Source organism: Pseudophryne corroboree, chromosome 2 (assembly GCF_028390025.1).
Source record: "Pseudophryne corroboree isolate aPseCor3 chromosome 2, aPseCor3.hap2, whole genome shotgun sequence".
Lineage (NCBI taxonomy): Eukaryota > Metazoa > Chordata > Amphibia > Anura > Myobatrachidae > Pseudophryne > Pseudophryne corroboree.
The window spans coordinates 470,100,203-470,113,187 of NC_086445.1; the positions used below are offsets into that span (position 1 = coordinate 470,100,203).

Genomic DNA, 12,985 nt, shown 5'->3' on the forward strand with positions numbered 1-12,985 from the left:
ATTTTGAGTCTAAAAAGGCTCTTGAATCTTTTTGTTTCACAGGAGATTTTTTTTGGTTCTGAATTGGACAAAAGAGTGGCCACTGTTGCAGCTTCTAAGACTACTTTTCTATCTTCAGCTACTGCCCCAAGGCCCAGGACACTGTCCTTTCGGCCTCAGGGAAGGCTAGTGGTCAGTCCGCAGCTCATGCACCTATTCAGGTGCTGCCATGGGGAAGCATTTACTGCAATGCTAGGTACTTTGGTGGAATGTCTTGCGCCCCCTAGGGGGCCACCTGTTGCAATACATACACAAATGGTACCTATGGTAAACCCGCCTTGGGCGGAAAACTTGTCTAACTGCAACAACTCAGTCAGTCTCTGGTTAGACAGAAAACTCCCTCAGGTCACACACGTGTCCCTGGTCCCTCTAAGCGGGCTGCTTCTTCCTCACAAACTACAAACCTCTCTGATGTTTCATCTGAAGAGGAGGGGGAGCATACTGCCCTGTCCGACACTGAATCCTGTATTACTGACTAGGAATCTAGGTCACCTATGAATTTAAATATGGACTCCAAACACACTAGCATACCTTCTGATAAAACTGTTCATTTGAGTTAACGGAGAAACGCGTAAAGGACCTCATATACCGCTTGCACGTCATACTTTATATTCCCAAGCCAGAGGATTCCATTAAGAACTACCCGCTACAGCCTCCAGCTGAGACCTGCGCCCTCCCTCCCCGCGGACATACCAGTTACCGCTGCCCCCACACACAGACACCGAACCAGCACGCAGACTGACGGTCTCGCTGAGACCAGACGGAACAAAGTGGTGAGCACAACTGTGGCGGTGGGGAGGTAGTTACCTAGCGCACGCTCTGCGGGATATGCTAAGCTAAACAGCACCAAAACTACTCTTCATCAATATCAAAAATCATTGGAATCATTGTTGGGATCTATAAAAGTTTGCTGTTAACACACAAGTGAGCCTCACATGAACGCTGCATTCATTTGATGCGGACTGCCTACTTGCTGCCTGTGGTGGTAAATACATGTTACAGTGCAGTGTTGAATACCAGTGTAAAACATTGTTTTTATATATTTTATATTCACTTCATAATATACAATCATTAAATTGTCTTGGACAAATGTACTTTAATTTAAGCGCTCCCTTGTGTTATTTTATATCTTTTTTGCTTCTGATGAGGAATCTTCCTTATTAATAGATGTCCCTGCCCTAGTGGTTGCTATTAAGCATATCCTGCGAATCACTGAAGATGAGGATTCCACTACTGTGGCAAAAAAAAACTGACAAGTTTAAACAGCAGGTGGTTAAAAGTGTTTTACCCCATTCTGATCATTTAGTGGACGTCAGACGGAAACCCTGGGCTACCTGTCCGTTTGGGAACAGGGAAATTCCCTGTTCCCCAATGGACTTTGGCTCACTATCCTCTCCCTGCAGAGTTGTGTACCAAATGGGGGACTCCACCGCCGGTGGATTCTCATGTCACCCGTCTAGTGGTGTCATTCATTCTGCAAGTTACCACTGTCACCTCACTGAGTTAGCCGACAGATAAGTGTATTGAGGGGTGCCTGAAAGCTATATACTCCCTTACAGGGGCTGTTCATAGACCCATTACAGCTCCTCCTTGGTCTGCAAAAGGTATTGAGGCATGGGTTCAGGTGTAAGAGGAGGAGCTACCCAAGGTTATCTCTGAAACTGCCAGACAATATCTAATATTACCACTATTACTACTTACATTCAGGAAGCGTCCTCTGAGGCGGGAGTGTTGTCGACCAAGGCGTCTGCTACGTCTGTCCTGGCGCACCCCATATTATGGTTGAGGTCGTGGAAAGTGGATTTGGACTCCAAGAAAACTCTGGAAGTCCTCCCCTTCATAGGGGACATTTTGTTTGGGGAAGACCTGAATAAAATTGTGTCGGAGCTAGCTGCTGCTAAGACAGCTTTTCTTCCCACTTCTAATCCTTCTCAGAATGCAAAAAGTACCTCTTTTGGCCTCAAGGGAAAGCAAAAAGGTCAGTCTTACCCTAGACAACCTCGCGTTTCCAAAACCTCTTGGACACACACAGTCAGACTGTCCCTGTCTCCAGACAAGGTCCTGAAACTGCAGGACAGAATAAGGCACTTCCTTTGTCGCCCAGAGTGTCAATACACTCAGCGATGCTAGTCCTTGGCCTTATGGTGTCGTCCTTTGACTTAATAGAGTACGCTCAATTTAATTCCCATCCTCTACAATGATTGATCCTTTCCAAGTGGGACGGCCTACCTCATCAGATCAGATCTCAAATGATCTCTTTAACTCCAGAGGTACGTCTGTCGCTGACCTGGTGGCTCCAGGAACAGCGATTGAGCAGAGGCCGTCCCTTCTGGATCCCTAACTGGGTCTTACTGACTACAGACGCCAGCCTTCGGGGCTGGGGAGCAGTGTTGGAGCAACACTTGAAGAAACAGCTGCTTCAGGTCAAACATCTCATTTTACTAGCGCCGGGCCTATTACTTTAGTAATTTCTTTTGGAGCAACACTTGTTTCAGGGTCGTTGGACCAGGGAAGAATCTCTGCTTCCAATCAATATTCTGGAACTGAGAGCAGTGTTCAACACACTATGTCTTGCCCTGCCTCTGGTACAGAACAGGCCTGTTCAGGCACAGACAACGCCACCACGGTGGCGTACATAAACCCTCAAGGTGGCACTCGAAGCCGCATGGCAATGTTGAAAGTGTCCATAATCCTCTTTTGGGCGGAACACCATCTACCAGCCATATCGGCAGTGTTCATTCAAGGCCTCCTAAACTGGGAAGCGTACTTCCTCAGTCACCAGGACGTTCATTCTGGGGAGTGGGGCCTTCATCCCAAAGTCTTCCAGCTCCTGGTGGACAGATGGGGTCTACCAGATGTAGATCTCATGTCGTCTCGACACATTCACAAGGTTCCAGTCTTCGGCTCGCGAATCAGGGATCCTCTGGGAGCGTACGTGGATGTATTGGCAGTACCGTGGAACCTTCAGCTGCCTTACATATTCCCACCGGTGTCACGCAAGAAGGAGGCCTGCTGATTCTGACCGCTCCAGCGTGGCCCAGACCTCACTGGTTTTAAGACCTACAGGGTCTCTCGTCAGAGCATCCCCTTCTGCTTCCTCAGCGTTAAGACCTTCTACAGCAGGGCCTTTGCCTCTACCCGGATCTGGCCAGACTGGCTTTGACAGCTTGGCTCTTGGAGCGTCACTCCTAAGGTCAGAAGGGTTCTCTGAGGCTGTTAATCAGACTATGCTGAATGCCCGCAAACCTCCCTCTGCCTGGATTTATTACAGACCGTGGCATTCTTGCTTCACCTGGTGTGCTGATAAGAATTAAGATGCACATAGGTTCAGAATTTCCAGAATTCTAGCTTTTCTGCAAAGAGGCCTGGACTTAGGTCTTCGCCTGGTCTCCCTTAAGGTTCATATTTCTGCCTTGTCGGTGTGGTTTCAGTGCAAAATTGCCTCTATTCCTGATGTACATACGTTCATTCAGTGTGTTCTCTGTATTCAGCCTCCCTATGTCCTCCCTGTGGCTCCATGGGACTTGTCTATTGTGTTGAAAGCCCTGCAAGAGTCTGCATTCGAACCTCTTGAATCGGTAGACCTCAAATGGCTCACGGCCAAGGTCCTGTTCTGCTGGCTATTGCCTCTGCAAGAAGGGTGTCGGACTTAGGCGCTTTGTCAGGTCGTTCCCCCTTTTTTGTTTTTTCATTGTGACAGGGCGGTTCTCCGAACTCGACCTGGTTATTTATCTAAGGTGATGTCATCGTTACACCTTAACCAAGAGATTGTGGTCCCGGCCTTTATCTCTTCGGACTTGTCGGCTGAAAAACGTTCTTTAGATGTGGTTAGGTTTCTCTGTGTGTAGATTGACAGGGCTGCTTCCATTAGACGGTCTGATGCTCTCATTGTCCTGTTTGGTTTCCACAAACATGTCTGGCCTGCAAATAAGCAAACCTTGGCCAGATGGATTAGAATGGTGATTGCACATGCTTATGCGCAGGCTGGACTCCCAGCTCCTGCTGCGATTAAGGCCCATTCTACAGCGCGTCCCCAGAACAATTGTGCAAGGCGGCTACGTGGTCGTCAGTGTACCGGTTTCTTAGGTTCTATGCCTTTGATAACTTAGCCTCCCAGGATGCTTCCTTTGGACGCCAGATTCTCATATCCGCTAAGGCGCGTCCCCTCCCTTGAGGAACTGCTTTAGGACATGCCTGATGTTTCTCTGTGGAAACCAATGTAACCTGCTCCAGAAAGTAAGAGTTATGGTAGACTTACCATTGTTAACTCTTTTTATGCGAAGCACATTGGGTTCCACAGGGCGCCCACCCTGACGCACCCAATTTCTTTGTGTTTGTATGGAATTAGTCACTGGGTACCCTCTCCTGTTATGAGATTGTGTTCTTATGTGACTAACATCTGCCTTCTCTCTTGCCTGCTTCCTGCATTGGACTGGTTAACAAAACTGAGCTCACAGTGCCTGGAGGAGGGGTCACACCCGCCGGCCGCCGCTGTAGGACCGCGCTCCATTACAGCGCTCCCCGGTTCCCTGCACCTTGATTGCGCTGGGAGTGAGATACCCGCGCCCCGGTAATTCCCACTCAGACAGCGGTACACGGGCCACGGGGGAGGGAGCAGAAGGGGAGGGGAGATGACATTAGCGGAGGGCTACATAAGGGGGGTGACATTGATGAAATAGGCACTTGTTACATATACCCTGCACTGTGAGGCATGGTGGCCATTTTAATCTTGCTTCCTGTCTTCCAGTTTGTGATTCCAGAACGCAGGGGTGTTGGTGGGAATTTGGGATCAGTTTCATATAGTACTGGCCACGTGCACTACACTTTGCCAGATATATATATATATATATATATATATATATATATATATATATATATATATATATATATATATAGAGACACCTTAGTACTATTTACTGAGTCGTGCAGGTTGTTTGTCTTTGTATGTTGTATTGTCTGTCTGCATAATGAGTAAGGCACCGGCAAAACCAAAAAAGCACTGCCAGGTCTGTGACAGTGTGTTACCGGATGGTTCTACCACATGCGCAGTATGTTTTGTGGATTCAGCTACGAATACAATCTCTGCTCCGCTATCTAAGCCGGTTTCATCCCCGGACCCTCCATGGGCTATGCTAGCAGATGTCATGGCTGGATTGCAATCAGAATTGGCCGCCGCTCAACAGGAGCGGGAAGCGGCAAGATCTGAGTCTAGGGTGAGACCGCTAGGACTACCGGAGGGGTCTCAGCCTTGCCAACAGTCTAAGTCCATTTTGGGTAGTAGGGATAAATTTACTTTGTCTTATGATTTACCAGTTTCTGCTATGTTACAGTCTGATGATTCTATGCCAGACCTCACTGCGCAAGATGACGGTGAGGAGGGCGAAGTAGACCAGCAGTCCGATAGTGAAGATTTTGACAGCCCAGGCATTGATAATCTCATCAGAGCGGTGCGTCAGTCTCTGAGGTTTACAGAATCTGAGGAGCCTCTGACAAATGATGAAGTCGTCTTTGCTAAATGACAGAGGACTCCGATGTGTTTTCCGGTTTCGGAATCTCTTAATAAGATGTTACTGGAAACACGAAAGAATCCGGATAAACTGTTTTCTATACCTCGCAGATTTAAGTCTAGTTACCCGTTTCCGGAGTCTGTGACAGCTACATGGGAGAATCCGCCATTGGTGGATTCGTCTGTGTCTAAACTTACACAGAAATTAACCATACCAGTACCAACGGCTACTACGCTTAAAGACCCTTCAGACAGTAAAATTTAAGCTATGCTAAAATCCATGTATATAGCAGCAGGAGTGTTGCTTAGACCTGGGTTGGTTGGCATTTGGGTAACTAAGGCGCTCATGGTATGTATAACAGAACTCAAGTCTGCCCTACATGACGATCACCTTATACTTCTCGCTGATCAAATCTGGGAAGCTGCTGATTATCTATGTACAGCTTCTACTGACGTCTGTCAGCTCACTTCTCGCCTTTCATCGTCACTAGTTGCAGCACGACGAGCACTCTGGCTGCGCTCTTGGTAAGCGGAGGTCAAAAGAGGTATAGAGGCGTTACCTTACGGTGGCGAGAAGCTGTTTGGTCCTGAATTGGACAAATGGATTGCTGAGGCCACGGGTGGTAAGTCTGTTTTCTTACCATTGCCTCCAACGGCGCCTAGGCGGAAATACTCGGTCCCGGCGTTCAAATCCTTTAGGCCTCAGCCCTTTCGAGGCCGTGGTAGGGGACCAGCCACGGTCGGTGGTCGAGGGCGTGGTTTCCAACAAACCAACGCCAGTCGTCAAGACGCTAAGGTCACCGACAAGCCAGTGGCATGACGGACTCCCAGCCCATCTTGGATCTCCAGTTGTGGGAGCACGCCTTCAGACGTTCCATTTGGCGTGGTTCCAGACGTCCACAGATGAGTGGATCCACAATTTAGTGCTCAAAGGTTACAAAATAGAGTTCGACTGTCTCCCGCCACTGCGGTTTTTCAAGACAGGACTGCCTGTGTCGGACGACAAACGGGCAGTTCTGCAACTTGCCATTCAGTCTCTGCTGGAGTCAGCAGTTTTGATTCCGGTCCCTGTACACCAACAGGGGCAGGGTTATTATTCCAATCTGTTTGTGGTACCAAAGCCGGATGGCTCGGTCAGGCCAATATTGAACTTAAAGGGCCTCAATCAGTACGTCACTTACTACAGATTCAAGATGGAATCTCTGCGGTCGGTAATTGCAGGTTTAGAGCCACAGGAATTCATGATTGCGCTGGATCTCAAAGATGCGTATTTACACATTCCAATTTGGCCACCTCATCAGAGGTTCTTGCGGTTTGCAATCCGGCAGAACCATTACCAGTTTCAGGCTCTACCGCTTGGCCTCTCGTCAGCGCCTCGGGTATTCACCAAAGTGATGTCTGTGATGATAGCTCATCTCAGATCCCTGGGAGTGATAATAGTTCCGTACTTGGACGATCTGCTCATCAAAGCTCCGTCTCAACAGATGCTCCTCCAACATGCGTTGCTAACGTACGATGTCCTAGTTCAGCACGGTTGGATTGTCAACTTCAAGAAATCACATCTGATTCCGTCTCAACGACTGCAATTCCTAGGTATGATTCTCGATACGGTATATCAAAGAATTTACCTACCAGAACAGAAAGTACAGATCAATCATCATCTGGTTCGATTGGTGCTCAAGCCACGCACAGTCTCGGTACATTTGTGCATTCGCCTCTTAGGCACAATGGTGGCGGCTTTCGAAGCGCTTCAGTTCGGGAGACTTCACTCACGTTCTTTTCAACTGGATGTGCTCACACAGTGGTTGGGCTCGCATCTGCAGATTCACCACAGAGTGAGGTTGTCGCCACGGGCCAGGGTATCTCTACTCTGGTGGCTCAATGTACACAATCTGACCGCAGGGAAACGGTTCGGCGCCTGGAATTGGATAATTCTAACGACGGACGCGAGTCTCAGAGGTTGGGGAGCTGTAGTTCAAAATTGTCAGCTCCAGGGTCTCTGGGCGGCTCACGAAAGATTGCGGTCTATAAATGTCCTGGAACTCCGGGCAATTTACAATGCGCTACGACAAGCAGTGCACATTCTTCGGTCTCAGCCTGTCCAGGTGCAGTCGGACAATGCGACGGCGGTCGCATACATCAACAAACAAGGAGGAACGAGAAGCCGCATGGCAATGCGAGAAGTAGCTCGAATCCTCAATTGGGCCGAGCGTCACCAAGGGATGTTGTCGGCAGTGTTCATTCCGGGAGTGGACAACTGGGAGGCGGATTATCTCAGCCGTCGGGATTTTCATCCAGGAGAATGGGCATTACATCCAGAAGTGTTTCACATGTTGGCCCAGAGGTGGGGTTACCCTCAAGTGGACCTGATGGCATCTCGCCACAATCACCAAACGCCCCAGTATGTGTCCAGAACGCGAGATCCAAAGGCAGTGGCGGTGGATGCTCTCACCGTCGCGTGGCCGTACAGCCTCGTGTACCTGTTTCCACTGTTTCCGCTGCTCCCTCTGTTGCTAAAACGGATCAAAAGAGAGTCCGTCACAGTCATACTAGTGGCGCCTCATTGGCCTCGGAGAGCTTGGTTCTCGGATCTCCGAGGACTACTCGCAGACGAACCTTGGCCGCTCCCACTTCGTCCGGACCTGTTACAACAGGGTCCGTTCCTTTACCCCGATTTACCGCGGCTGCGTTTGACGGGGTGGCTGTTGAGACCGCCCTCTTAATGAGAGAGGGCATTCCAGAATCGGTTATACCAACCATGTTACGTGCTAGGAAGCCAGTTACGGCAGCTCATTATTACAGAATTTGGCGTGCCTATATAGGTTGGTGTGAGGATCGGAAGTTTCCGACATCATCTTTCAAGTTATCCCGTCTTTTGTTATTTCTACAGACGGGGTTAGATGGAGGACTGCGTTTATCTACACTAAAGGTGCAGGTATCTGCTTTGTCAATTTACTTTCAGAGACGATTGGCTATATTGCCGTCTGTACACACTTTTCTGCAAGGTGTCCTCAGAGTACAGCCTCCATTCATTCCACCTACAGCGCCATGGGACTTGAATCTGGTTTTAGATTTCTTACAGTCTTCATATTTTGAACCCTTACACCAAGTGGATATTACGTTTCTCACTTGGAAAACAATTTTCCTACTAGCCTTGGCTTCGGCAAGGCGTGTTTCCGATTTGGGTGCCCTGTCATGCAAGCCACCGTATTTGGTGTTTCATGATGACAGAGCGGAACTTCGGAAAGGTAGTGTCATCCTTTCACATCAATCAACCAATAGTAGTTCCTGTGTTGACAGGAAATTCTGGAACCTTGGATGTGGTACGCGCATTACGCGTTTATGTGTCTACAGTTCGTAAGACGGATACATTGTTTGTTCTATATGATGCTGCCAAGATGGGTTGGCCAGCTTCTAAGCAGACCTTATCCAGATGGATTAAACTGACCATACGTCAGGCTTACCTTCATGCTAGGTTACAGCCGCCTACATCAGTAACAGCTCATTCCACACGTTCTGTGGGAACTTCATGGGCAGCTGGTCGTGGGGCTTCTACGACGCAGCTTTGCCGTGCGGCTACCTGGTCATCAGTGCACACGTTTGTGCGCTTTTACAAGTTTGATACGTTTGCGGCATCAGCATCTAGCTTTGGCCGCCTAGTGTTACAGGTACCAAACTGCTCTCCCGCCCACGGGGGAAGCTTTGGTACATCCCAAGAGTACTCCAGTGACCCCTAGTGGATGAAAAAGAAAATAGGATTTTGGTACTTACCAGGTAAATCCTTTTCTTTGAATCCATAGGGGGCACTGGACGCCCACCCAGAGCAGTTTTACCTAGTTTGCGGTAAGTTCAGGGAATCGTATGGTTACACATTCTCACCGACTGGTTCAAGTTTCAAGTTCTATCGGTTATTGTGCCAACTGTTTAGTTGTCAGTCACGTTATTTGTCAACTTTATTGTTGTCTGTTCTGTTATATGTAATTCTCCATTGTCAACCTCTCTATCGCTCCTGTTCGGCTCAGTAAAAAACACTGAGGTACTCTGGGATATGGAGGGGAGTAGAGTTCTAAATTTTAATATTCAGTGTCTTGTTCCTACGGAAACCGTCCATATCCCAAGAGTACTCCAGTGCCCCCTATGGATTCAAAGAAAAGGATTTACCTGGTAAGTACCAAAATCCTATTTTCAATTACCAAATTGTAGGAGTGCAAATTCAGCATCCTCATTCATTCTGATTGTAAAATACTTTAATACAGTGCCGTAACTAGACATTTTAGCGCTGTGAGCAAGAATCTGCATCAGCCCCCCTCCACCTCATGTAAAATAGGGCCAATAGTCTCCATTATTCAAATCATGCCACACAGTAGCGCCACTTACATACATTACACCAGGTAGAGCCCCTATTACACATTACACCAGGTCGAGCTCCTGTCATACCAGAGCCGGCCCTAACCAATATGATGCCCTAGGCAAGATTTTGGCTGGTGCCCCCTAGCACCACCGCTGGTTCTGCCTCTGACCTTGCACATCTTTCCCAGCACCATTACCCCTCACCCATAGCAGTCCTTGTACCCCCTATATTTTAAATAGGAACAGTTCGCACATTTGACGCACAGCCCATAAAGGGGCATCTTCTTGCTGGGAAGGGACATGGCCACACAATAGTAAACCCAATTCCAATTACGCCACACAGTACTGCAACTTTATTCACATTTTATCTTGCAATAATGTCCATAATTCATATTACATCCCACATTAGTATCACTTTACCATATAAATGTTACTCCTCACAGTAGAGCCCCTTATTCACATTACATCACACTGAATTGCTCCTTATTCACATTACACCACACCTTATTGCTCTTTATTCACATTAGATGACACAGTAGTGCCCTTTCTATTTGCAACGCCACATAGTAAAGCACCTTATACACATAATGACACACATTAGTAATGCATTTATACATAATTCCACACAGTAATGCCCCTTACACATATGAGACACATTAATGTCCTTATAAACATAATGCACCTTACACATTATGACAACCTTTATTAATGCCCTTTTACACATAATGTCCCTTACACATATGCCGCACATTATTAATGCCCTTATACACATAATGACACACATAGTGCCCCCTACACATTTGCTGCACATTATTAGTGCCCCTATACACATAATGACACACATACAGTAGTACCCTGTTACACATATGCCGCACATTATTAATGCCCTTATACACATAATGACACACACAGTGCCCCTTACACATATGTTGCACATTATTAATGCATTTTTACATGACACACATAATGCCCCTTACACATATTCTGAACACTACTGCACAACGAACCCACTCACATGCACACAGCACTCACACTTCCACTAACACTGTGACCTCTGCCTCTGCTTGGATACAGATGTGTCCTCACAAATCTTGCATCAATGCTAACGTCGGGCACTTTTTTTTAATGAAAATGCATCTTATTTGCATTGCTATGTGGCTAGGATGCACAAGCAGCTTCTGCTGATTAAACTGATATGCAGCATGCCAATATACTGTGTGAGACTGTGGCTGTATCTGCATATGAAATGCTACATACAGAATATAGGTATGTCACATCATTTTAATCAGCAGAAGCTGATGATGCCCCTAGGCATATCAAATGCCCTAGGCAATTGCCTAGTTTGCCTATGCCTATGGCCGGCTCTGTGTCACACATTACGCCAAGTAGAGTCCTCTTTTACACATTACGGCAGCTAGAATCGCCTTGTACACAGTGCGGCAGCTAGAGTCGCCTTGTACACAGTGCGGCAGGTGGAGTCGCCTTGTACACAGTGCGGCAGGTGGAGTCCCCTTGTACACAGTGCGGCAGGTGGAGTCCCCTTGTACACAGTGCGGCAGGTGGAGTCCCCTTGTACACAGTGCGGCAGGTGGAGTCCCCTTGTACACAGTGCGGCAGGTGGAGTCCCCTTGTACACAGTGCGGCAGGTGGAGTCCCCTTGTACACAGTGCGGCAGGTGGAGTCCCCTTGTACACAGTGCGGCAGGTGGAGTCCCCTTGTACACAGTGCGGCAGGCAGGGGCAGATCCAGAAAAAATTAAAGGGGGCACCATGATAGGTAAGGGTGGGAGATCAGTGGCACTAGTCATATTTGGCGCTCACAGAAAAGAGGCATGGCCTCGCTGCAAGGGGCGTAGCCTCAAAAGGTATGCTATCTCCGAAAGCTGCACCCCTCATTTTCGTCAATCTGGGGGGTACATAAAAAAACAAGGCTATCACCCTTACCTGTTTGCCATACAGTGGGTCTTGTCTCCTGGTTGATCACCGTGTCCTCATGGTGACAGTTCCAAGTTATGGTTGCCTGGCTCTTCTCCAGTCTGTGCATTATAGTCAGTTGTTAAAATAGAATGGAGACAGCACAGTTAAAAAGAGATGTACAACTCACAGGGGTTGGTTACAGGATACCGGCAGTTAGGATGCCAGTGGTCAGAATACAGACTCCGGCATTCTGACTGCCATAATCCCGACAGGAGCGAGAAACTAAACTAACCCTCACTCCCCTTCCTGCAGCCTAACCTAGCCCTCCCCTCCCTCGGCCTAACTCAAACCCTCCCCTACATACTTATGTTCGGAATTTCAGCATCAGCATTCTGACAGGTGTTGTGCTTCTGGCGTCTGTTCTCTAACCGCCAGCATCCCATCCACCAGGATGCCAGCTGCCTCCCGCTCACAGCATGCCAACCCCTTCAATGTCCTGACAGTACTCCCCCCACAGACCCCTTCAATGTCCATACCGTAGCACTCTCATAACCCCAGACGCTTTAATGTCCACAGTATTGTACTGCCCCGCCACAGCCCATTCAGTGTGCACTGCACACTCCCCCCCCCCCCCCCCCCCCTTCAATGTCCAGAGCACACTTCCCCCCACCTCCCCTTCAATGTCCAGAGCATACCCCCTGTCAATGTCCAGAGCACATTCCCTCTCTTTAATGTCCAGGCGCACACTCCCACCCACCCCCCTTCAATGTCCAGAGCATGCTCCTCCCTCTCCCCTTCAATGTCCAGAGCACACTCCCACCCCCCCCTCTTCAATGTCCAGAGCGCACCCCCCCCCTTCAATGTCGAGAGCACACTCTTCCCCCCCATCAATGTCTAGAGCACACCCCCCCCCCCCAATCAATGTCCAGAGCGCACTCTCACCTACTTTAATGTTCACTTCACAGCTTTCCTTCTTTAATGTCCATAGCATGCTCCCCCTCCCCTCCCCAGCCCCTTCATTGTTCACATCACACTCTCTCCTCCTTCAACTTCACAGCACGGCTACCTCCCTCAATAAGTACCTCTCACAGCAGTGACTGAGCATAGGATCCACTGCTGGCAGTGTGTTCAGACTTCCCAGCTGCTGATGCTCTGTGCTACTGCAGTGCGAGCA

At 48.5% G+C, this 12,985-nt stretch overlaps 1 protein-coding gene across 3 annotated transcripts in view; it reads left to right on the forward strand.

Annotated features, from left to right (window-relative positions):
• Positions 1-12,985, forward strand: part of CCDC138 (coiled-coil domain containing 138) — a 333,074-nt gene that overhangs the window by 295,799 nt on the left and 24,290 nt on the right. The gene's annotated exons all lie outside the window — the stretch shown is intronic.